A 10,364-nucleotide genomic window follows, 5' to 3' on the forward strand; every position below is an offset into this window, starting at 1 on the left:
AAGTATCTTTTAAGACTATGAAAAACGGCATGAGAGAGAATTTTCTTGACTTGTATCTTATGGAAATTTGTTTGATGAGTCTATCCTTTTAAATGATGAAAACTTTCAACTGTCAAACTGCATCAGAGATCTTTGAGAAAAATAAAATTTTACTTGAGTTATTGATTTACAAACGACAGAGAACTTACTTGGATCACACCTTAGAGGTACTCCTCATGGTCCTCCATCATTGCTGATGGTCGTAGTTGCCTTTTGCTGTTTAGCACAGGGCCTGCCAGGCCCCAGAACATCCTGTGGGCTAAGAAATCTGTAGGAAGACAAGCCTACCTTGACCTAAGCAGCTAGAATGTTGATTCCAGTGAATCTGTTCACTGTCTGGAAATCTTCAGTTTAGATGAAAGGCAGTTTTTCCCAGTGGTCAGTTCTTGGCAATTGAAGAGAATTGCAAATGGATGTTGTTTTGTGCCCATTTATCTTCTGTCTTCTTTGGAGGAAGTAGAGTGCTGCTGCTAGGAGCCAAATTGTCTCTTTTTGTTATAAAAAGTTTTTAAATAATTAAGCATTTAAATGCTATATTCTCCAGATCTCTAAGTAGTTGAGGGCTGTTTACCAGGTACAGTATAGAATCTGCCTGGAGAGCTGGGTCCAAGTTTGACTATATTGGCTCTTTAGTTAACAGGTAAAGCAGGGTTGGATTAAGAGACTTAAAGTACATACAGGTTTAAAACATGGGACTTGTTGCTTTGTACTATAAATAGACAATTATAACATTTAATAGTAAACATAGGTGTATTTAACTTACATGTATTGCACACACACATGCAGTGAATAGAAACTGGGCAAAGTTGATGGATGCTCTTGGTGGGCCCTACCAAAGGCATGCTACACATATAACAGAGTCAGCACTGGGGACCAGGCAGTAAATACCTCATTAAAATTGGCAGAACTTGGTCACCTGACCTGGCTCTCAGTTAAGATGGCAGTGAAGTCATCTGACCTCAGTTAAGATGATGGTAAGTTCACCTGACCTCAGTCAAAATGACAGTGGTCACATATTGTATAGAAAAGCCACAATTTATAAGCTGCAGAATTTTAAACATAATAACAAGAGAGACCTAGAGGTATGATTTACCCTGTTGATCTGCCCTGTTGCCAATTCCCTGTACCACAAGCCATGGTGGGGAGAAAAGTCTGGAATTGAAAATAGCTGCCTCATGGATCTGACTAATTCATGGGACCAGTGGTAGTGGTGGCAGGGACAGTTTGAGGAAAAGCGAAGCCGGAAGAATATGGGCAGAGCATTCGCAGGTGGGTGGCTGATAGTCTGAGGGTTTATACCATAGCTGAAAATGTGAAAACCTGCAAAAACTCCAGAGGGCCTGTAGAAGAGTGTCTTCTCTCTACAGGTGAGGTATTAAAGCCTGACTGGCTCCGGTCCAGGCAACTAGGAAGCCAGAGAGGCTATAGGCCACTCAAGGTGGTCTTCATGGTGTGGACCACTTACAAGTGGTCCAAAAGAAAGAGAAAATAAAAGGAAAGGAGAAAGACAAATTTGGGGAACCCTGGGCCCCAAATTGAATGCACCACAGAGTGTGTGCAGTGCTAATGCAGGAGGACCAATCCTGGGTTGTCCGGTCACGTTTGTAGCTATGAGAAGCAAGCAGAGATGAATGTTAGTGAAAGGCTCAACTGTAGCCATAAATGCTGTGGTTGGGGGATGGAAGGGGAAAACTCACCACTGATGCTGTTGCTGTGCCATGCTGCTGATGTGTGTAGAGGTGAGCATTCAGGCAGATAGAATGCAGAGCTGTTGTAAAGAAATCTGGTTCCTGAGCTTAGGGTTCCATGTGTTCTCAGCTGGCCTGCCTGCAGGTGGGAGGAAACATGGAGAGCCTAGCTAAGTCATCTGCCTCTGTCTTCCAAATCCTGGGATTAAAGGTGTGTGCCACAACTGCCTGACCTCTAGTGGCTTAGCTTTGCCCTTCTGATCTTTAGGCAAGCTTTATTTATTAAAACAAAAATAAAATTTCACTACATTCCCCCCCTTTTTTTCTCTAAAATAAAAGAAGGAGAGTATAACTAAGATAAAAAGAAAGAAAGAAAGAAACAACCTATATACAGCAAGTACAATTGTTGGGGACCAGCTTTGAAAAGTATACCACATACCAGGGTAGGGGCATGAAGATTAAAATTGTTAAGTAGGAGGAACAGAGATAAGAAAGATTCTCTAAGACATAGGATAGTAACTGGAAGGCAACTCAACAAGTACTGAATGCTGAATTCACCCTTGTTTAATTTCCATATACATTTATTCCCTAATACAAAAAGGGGAAGAAGACAAAAGTCTGCTTTAACATGCTACAAAGGACAATTAAAACAGTTACTTCCATCAATACCCAAGACATCAAGCTATTAATTTTTAGGCAAGCATCCTGAAAACAGCCACTCCCAAGGCCAAACCTCCTAATTCAAAAGTAGGAGCATAAAGTATGCTTGAATTTTTTGACCACTGGTGAGAGGGGAGTGGATCTACCTGTAAGAGCCCTCTTACTGTCAAAAGGACCAAGTAACCACACCCGAGGTCAGGATGTGTAGCTTTTGTTGTTGTCAACAACTTTGAACAATCTTAAACTCACTGACCTTCAGACAGAGTAGAAATAGACTCATTTGGGGGCCTCTACATACAATAACTATATACAATATATACAGGCAGTAAGCACATCAACATTGTCTAGTACATTTGCATTTGACAGATTCAGAGAAAATACTCCATATCTATCCTGTCTTGGTGAGTCCAAAGTCTTCTACCTAATTGACTTTCTATCATAACTTGCTTTCAGCCTCTGGTAAACAAGGAAAACTGTAACTATCTATTCTTCAACTCCTTCATAGACCAAGAAAGAAATAATAAACTGTGTAGGCAGGAAGTGTGAGCAAGCAACTTACAAAAAAATGTGAGTAATAAAGGAAACAGCTAGCTGCCTGGAGAGTCATCCAAATTTCCTCTGCAACACTGAGGCATACATCTTCAGCCTACATGCCTACCATATGTGAAAGACTTTTCTGTGAAGCAGGATATTCTGAGGGACTGTCTGTCCTTGTCTTGACAATGTTTGGCAGTCACTTTCTTTTGTGTCCTACTTGTCCTATTACGACAGTGTTAAGGCAAGGGTATTTTTTTTTCTGCCCAGTGATTTGCTTTTGCCACAAAGAAAGTAACTTTTTGTGGAGTTTCTTCTGTGCCCATTATATTCTCTGCTGTAGACTGGTGCTGCCAGGAGTAGACATGTCTCATTGTCAAAAAAATAAAATAAAAAAGAAGAACCTAGGTTATTAAAACACCTTAAAAGCCATATTCTGTAGATTTCTGAAGTGATTGAAGATAATCATTTATCTAAAATATATGTTTGTTTGACCTTGAAAACCTACCAAATGTGACTGCAAGTTCAGTTATACTAGGTGATTAACTACTAACTTGCATTTCCTTATTATCCTAAACAGTTGGTAATAATGCTTTTCAAGGATATGAAATTTGTGTTACATTGTTAATTGAGTTATTTAGGTATAATACCTTGAACAAGAATAGAAATGTAGGTACAGTATGTTCTAACAAAATTGATCTCAATATACAAAATTTTTATAAAATATACAAAAGTCCAATCCACTGTAAAACATTTAAAAGTTGTGGTTGCTTTATAAAAGTAGATTCAATAATCTACCTTTTTATCTTATCATATCAATATCCTCCTTTTTTCTTTTTAGAGTAGATTCAATAATGTATTATTTTATTCTATATCTATATCCCTCTTTTTTATTTTCAAAACAAAAACCTTGAATCTAATTTCCTTTGTTTAGCTTTTTTCCTGACCATTACCAATAATAGATTGTAACTAACCCTTAAACAATGACAAATATCCATAATCCATTGAACGATCAAACACCACCAACCCATGGGAACCTAGGTGGCATATTCTTAAATTTACTTCCCACTGTCTGGTATTTTTAGGGGATTCTGAAAATAAAAATTTTGGTTAATTGTCAAATCCTGTAAGAGGTGGCTGAATTATTTTTTGTCTGGTCTATGCATAATGAGAAAGTAAAGGGCTTTGTCACAAGTCCTAGCTAGAGCAGTCTGTAAGGCTGGATCATCTCAGCTAGCCACCTCAAAATTATTCTGAACTGCTTATAGTCCAAAGTCTATCCTTAGCTGGTGTTTTTCAGCTTAGTGGTGTTATCATAGTCCTTAACGAGTCAATGTCTCTTTTATGGGTCTAAAATATTTACATATGCTTCTAATACTTTTATGATTTTTCTCATATATTTCTTTCCTTATCCTACTTGAGTATAATTTTGAAAACACAAAGTCTTAACCTAGTATAACCAGTTGTCCTGTTAGTCTGCTTTTTCCCCCCACTGGAAATTATATACTAAATACTAGAGCTAGAAATTAGATACTAGAATCTATATTTATATATTTTGATTCAATTATTCCTAAGATCTATTATTTCACTAGTACAGTACTGTTTCAAATGCTATAACCTTATCCCATTTAAAAATACATGTAGCCAGGCGATGGTGGCACACCATCCCAGCACTTTAATCCCAGCGCTCGGGAGGCAGTGGCAGGTGGATCTCTGTGAGTTCGAGACGAGCCTGGTCTACCGAGCTAGTTCCAGGACAGGCTCCAAAGCCACAGAGAAACCCTGTCTCAAAAAACAAAACAAACAAACAAAAAATGCATGTGAGTAGCCAGGTGTTGGTAGTGCACACCTTTAATACCAGCACTCAGAAGGTAGATGTAGACAGATGTCTGTGAGTTTAAGACCACCCTGGCTACAGAGATAGTTCCAGGGCAGCTGGGGCTACACAGAAAAAACTTGTCTTGAAATTAACCAAATAATCAACCAAACAAAGACCTGTGTGACCTTTGAGTGGAAATGATACACATCAACTCACTCATCTTCAAATGCCAGAGAAGCAATAACTTGCTGGTTGTAGTGCCTCACACTCTTCCTATCCCAGCACCTATAAGGCTAAAGCCATGAGTTTAAGGATAACTGAGTCTTCCAAGCCAGCTTGGAATACCTACAGGATATTTCCTGTCTCAAGATGAACCCCAGAACAGGTATAGACTTGGGCTCTACATGTCCCCCTTTTATATAAATTATATGACTAGGCCTTTCTTAGGTGGCATTGGACATCAGGCAATACCCCTTACCCATCATGGGAAAGCGTCCAGGTCAAAACACATTTCCTGTCTTAGGTTGGGGCAGCCCCCCAAAAACCTTTCCCATCATTGGTTCACTCATCACCCATCACTGAGTTCAGCCAGATTTGTGCTGAAATTTCCTCCGGGGCAATAGCTAAGAGGACTCACCAAGTGGCGATATTGACCCGAGCTTGCCTTTGGCTCTGGCATCATGAAACCATGAAGATGATGCTCCAGCATGCATAAGCACTCCTTAAGGAGGCTGTGTCTGCTCAATCCTCAATAAGCCTGCCCAAACTGGAGCCCTTTAAGTAAGGGCTCAGCACTGGTGGGAGGAGCCCTGGTATAGTTAACTAGAATAATCTTAAGAGTCAAGTTTTAAATTGTGCACTCCAGGGTCCGTGAATAACAGCAATAAGCCTTTTACTGTATAACCAAGCAGTGGTCTTTAACCAAAATCAATTGCAAAATTAACTGTAATATTTATTTGTAAATTTAGCTCAATATGAGTGGTCAAGGCATTTACAACCTGCCCTGATAAGGTATCCATTGTGCTAGCAGAAGCAACTGACTGACTAATGGGAAATCCAGCAGCTGTAGTCGTTCTGGCAGCCACAGCAATGGCTGCCATTATCATAGGATGGGTTAATAGAAGAACAATCCTTAGCACTAGGACCACCACAGTCAGCTCCTCAGGATCCCAGCAATTCTTCAGATGACAAGCCAGTGTCTATTTGATCTCTTGGCTCTGTCCTGTCTTCAGGCTTCTGGACAGGTAAGTCCACAGCATGCACCAGATGCTCAGGTACCCATATTGGACTGTCAGCATCCTGCAGGAAAACACAAACAGCTCCTCTTCCCCACACCAGTACGGGATCTGTACCACACCAAGTGCCCTCTGCTATATTCTTCCATTAGACATGAGGCATCCCGGAAGAAACTGGCTGCCAATGCCAATCAGCAGTGGTATGAGATTGAGCATCAACAGTCAAAAAATTTAAAATGTATAAAATAAAAGATAAATGGTCTCTGGGGGTAGAACCATATTCCCCCTTTTTTGTTTTATGAAAATAGGCTTTGAGCATACAATGCGCTTGCTCCACTATAGCTTGTCCTTGAGGATTATAAGGTATTTCTGTTTTATGAGAAATAGAGAACTCAGAGCAAAATTTAGCAAAGCGGGTGATGGTGTAGGCTGGCCCATTGTCAATTTTTAGTTTTTGGAACTCCCATGTAGGCAAAAGCCTGGAGTCAGTGACTTCTAACATCCCATAATTTTTTTCCTGTATGAGCTGAGGCAAAAATAAGGTGAGAATACGTATCCACGGTTATGTGAACACATTGCATATACCCCAAAGAACGAACATGGGTAACATCCATTTGCTATAAATGATTAGGAGCAAGCCCATGAGGATTAACTCCCAAATGGGAAACAGCTAAAAGTTCTGTACACAGAAACCTTTTTTTTTTTTAAAAAAAAACAACAATATCAGTGGCTTGTTCTCTAGATACCTTAAAATGAAATGTCTTTACCCAGCATTGAGATGAAAACGATTATGAGCTTTTTCTGTGGCTTCATAAGATTCTTGACTTATTTTGATAAATTTGGTGAGTAAATCCAATGCATTCCCCTCACTCAAGGGACCAGGAAGGTCAATATGAGCCTGCAAATGCCCTACATAATGGGAACAGATCGGGCCCAAAGCAAAGTTTGAATAGCCAATAACTGTATCTGGACTTGAGATACGAGGCAATATAAGCTGCAGTTTCCAAAGGTACAAGAATTTTGCTTATATATTGACTGTCAGTAAAAAGTTCTGCAACAACTGATGCCCCAATTATTGATTGTTTGTCTTCTGTCCCATATCAGGTAGCTCTTCTGACATGAGACAGAACTTTTGAATTTCACTTTAATAAGCATGCTTGGGTTTAGAGAAGGAAAGAGCCACTGTCAGGAGCCATTTTCCCAAAAAGTATAGCAGGGACTATTGTCCTAAGGATGTTTGTGGAGAGCCCCACACCCTAACTGTATTGAGAACTGTTTGTTGGCGGAGCCCACCCCACACCCAACTATCTTGAGAGCTATCTGTTAGCAGAACCTGCCCCACATTCCAACTATCTAGAAAATTGTTTGTGATTGGAATCACAAAAGGAATGATTCCACTTGGGCAGAAACATGGCAGCACACAAACAACCTTTATCCTGGAGCAGAGCTTATATTTGATTCACAAACAAGGCAGAGAAAGAAAGCAAGCTAACTTTGAATGGTGTGGGTATCTGAAACCTCAAAATCCACCTCCAAAGACACACTCCTCTAACAAGTCCATACCCCTAATCCTTCCCAAACAGTTCCTCTAAAATGGGGACTAACTATTCAACTATATGAGCCTATGGGGACCACCCTCATTCAAACCACTACATTCGCCCTCAAGTATTTTAATAGTTATTGTTTTTCTTTGTTGCCTTTAGGATTTGTTTAAATGGCGCAGTTTACTGTTTCTCTCATTTTAAGTTTTCTCTATTGTTGGATGTTAATCGGTTTTCATTTCAAAAAGCTGTTGTATCATGAAGTGCTGGTACTATTTTGCTTTTATTGGATGATGTTTCATGGGTAGGTTTAGTTTGTGAAAATTTATTGAATTTTATGCTGATGAAAGATATACTTTCATATAAGCACTTAAACAAAAAGTAGAAAACCGATTAAATATTATCAAGATGCTCAAATTTGTATACAAACCTATTGTTATTTTAATTTCATAGGTTTAATTTCATATGACTGGGTTGTAAACTTTATTAAACATTCTTGATCAATTAATGTTAAAGGAGTGTACTGGTTTCTATTCTTACCATTAACACTAAACATTATGGACTTACTCATAAAATTTGGAAAATATAGAAACAAAACCATTTAATTCTTCTGATTTAAATTTTGGTAAGTATTCAGGCAGTTGAACATAGTCCAATTTAGAAATTGTAAGTTGTAAAATCAATCTGTCATTGTATATTTATACACACATATGTATTTATATATACACAAGAATCACATAAGAATATGCATCTCCATATGTATAAATATATGTAAATATATATGTTACAGATACCCACATGCACATTGGAGAGAAACTGGAAATGTAGAAAGCTAGAATGAAAAATATTTGGCCAGATTATCTTTAAACAGTATGTACTATGACCGTAATATCTAAAATTTTATATTTAAAGCTACATTGACAAAGTCCTCGAAGAGGGGGCTACTATTGAAATTATTTCTGATTAATTTTTTTTATTCTTAAATAGAAACCTTAACAGATTTAAGTTAATAGAAAGTCACCTTGAAAGAGAGGATACCTATTGTTGTGTGTACAAATAAAATTGACAACTATAACTGTAAGGATAAAGAGACTTTCAGGTAGCATTCCAGTAAACATTCCAATGATATTTCACTCATGCTTTGAGCTGTACTTTGCTTCATCTGTGAACAAATAACTAGAAAGTCAGGGTGCTAATTCAGAAGTGATTGCTGCCCACAGGTGCATCTTGTCCTCAACTGTATCACTGCGTTCACACATCTCAGCTCTGACAATCCTCTGTCTTTCACACACAACGTAAAGTGCCTATAGCTACTCTTTCAAATTCTCAGAGAATACAAAAATTCTGGAACATTTATCAACCAAGTAGTTTTTTCTAAGCATGCTTTGAAAGTAAGTTCTCAGAGCAGATATCACTAAGGTGATTTCCCAGAAGCAAAGTCTAAGGATAGGATTCCAGAAAAAGCAACTTATCTACAGGAAGCATCTCCTCATGTCCCTTCAGAGACTGTTGGGAAGTGTGACGTGGAAAGGAAGAGCCAAGCAAGGGTTCAGTGTGAAGCTCATCTCAGCTAAGGGGAAGAACACCTGCAGTTGTCATCAAGTTGCCAAGAAGCCACAGTTTTGTTTTCTCTACTTGTTAGTCATGGGTTAAGGGATACCACCCCACTCTCCACTTCCTGGGGATAAAACTTGTGACAGTCTGTCCAGGCTGTAAAGTGAGTGTAGAATGCTGGAGAGGACACCACCAAAAACTTGATGCAAGTGCTTGCCTTGGGCTTGAAAATGCCCTGGGAGGCAGCCAGCTAGCAAGTGGCAGAGAGATTGGAGGCCAGGGGTTTAAAGCGAGTACAGCACAAGGCTAAGCAGCAAGGAAACCCGTTTTCATTCATATCAGCAGATTCTCCATGGCTTCAGTTTCACCATTTCTCATTGCCACCCTATGCAAAGAGGACTTTTGAGTGTGGGAGGGAAATAACGTCAACGATAACATAGACCCATATTTTTTGGCATGTTTGGCCAAGTACTTTACTTGTATATCTTTGTTTCAAGCCAATGTGTTATAAGTAGCTTTTTCCAGGTCACTCAATTAAGTTGCATCACAGTTGGGTTTTCGGCAGAGGGTAGAAAGCAACTTCCTTTTCTTAGTCACTGTGTATAGCCGCCCCCAGGTGTATTCTCTAAGGCTTGCAGATGAAGCCTCTGACTTAATCTTGCAAAGGAGAGGATTTGAGAGGGCCAAAATTTTAATAAAGACAAGGGGACATTCTTAGGGAATCATTTCCTGAACAGCACTTATCATGTATTGGTATTACATGTGGTTTTTTTTTTCTTGTTTATCATTTTCACTGCTTCAGTCACTTGAGCTGTGTTCCAGCTGTCAGTCCACTGATGACCAATGTGTTGTGAGTCAATTAGTGGGTGGGACAGGTTCTCCTTATCTCCCAGACTGTGATGAGTCATAACAATGCGCTCCTCTTTTTACCTTTGAGAATTCGAAGAACGGATTGTCTATATAGTGACTGTGTGAAAAAAGACACATTATTTAGCTTCTCTGAGTATCAATTTCCTAGTGAGAAGAAGGGATAATGAAACCTTCTTCAAAAGGTGTGAAGATTCTTTAGTGTGATAATTATAGAGAGGGTCTCAAATATAACAGGGCTTAAAAGTATAGAATGGCATCAGGTGCAAAACATAGTTGCTGTGAGGGGAGCTGAGAGAAGAGTTTGTGCAGAGTAATTCGATGTTCAGACTTTACAAAAGATTTGCTATGGTTTGTATATGGTTTTAGTCTGCTCCCTAAAGCTTCATATGCTGGAAGCTTTCCCTCCCAGCCCACAATACCGTGG

Source organism: Microtus ochrogaster, unplaced genomic scaffold, assembly GCF_000317375.1.
Source record: "Microtus ochrogaster isolate Prairie Vole_2 unplaced genomic scaffold, MicOch1.0 UNK67, whole genome shotgun sequence".
Taxonomy (NCBI): Eukaryota; Metazoa; Chordata; class Mammalia; order Rodentia; family Cricetidae; genus Microtus; species Microtus ochrogaster.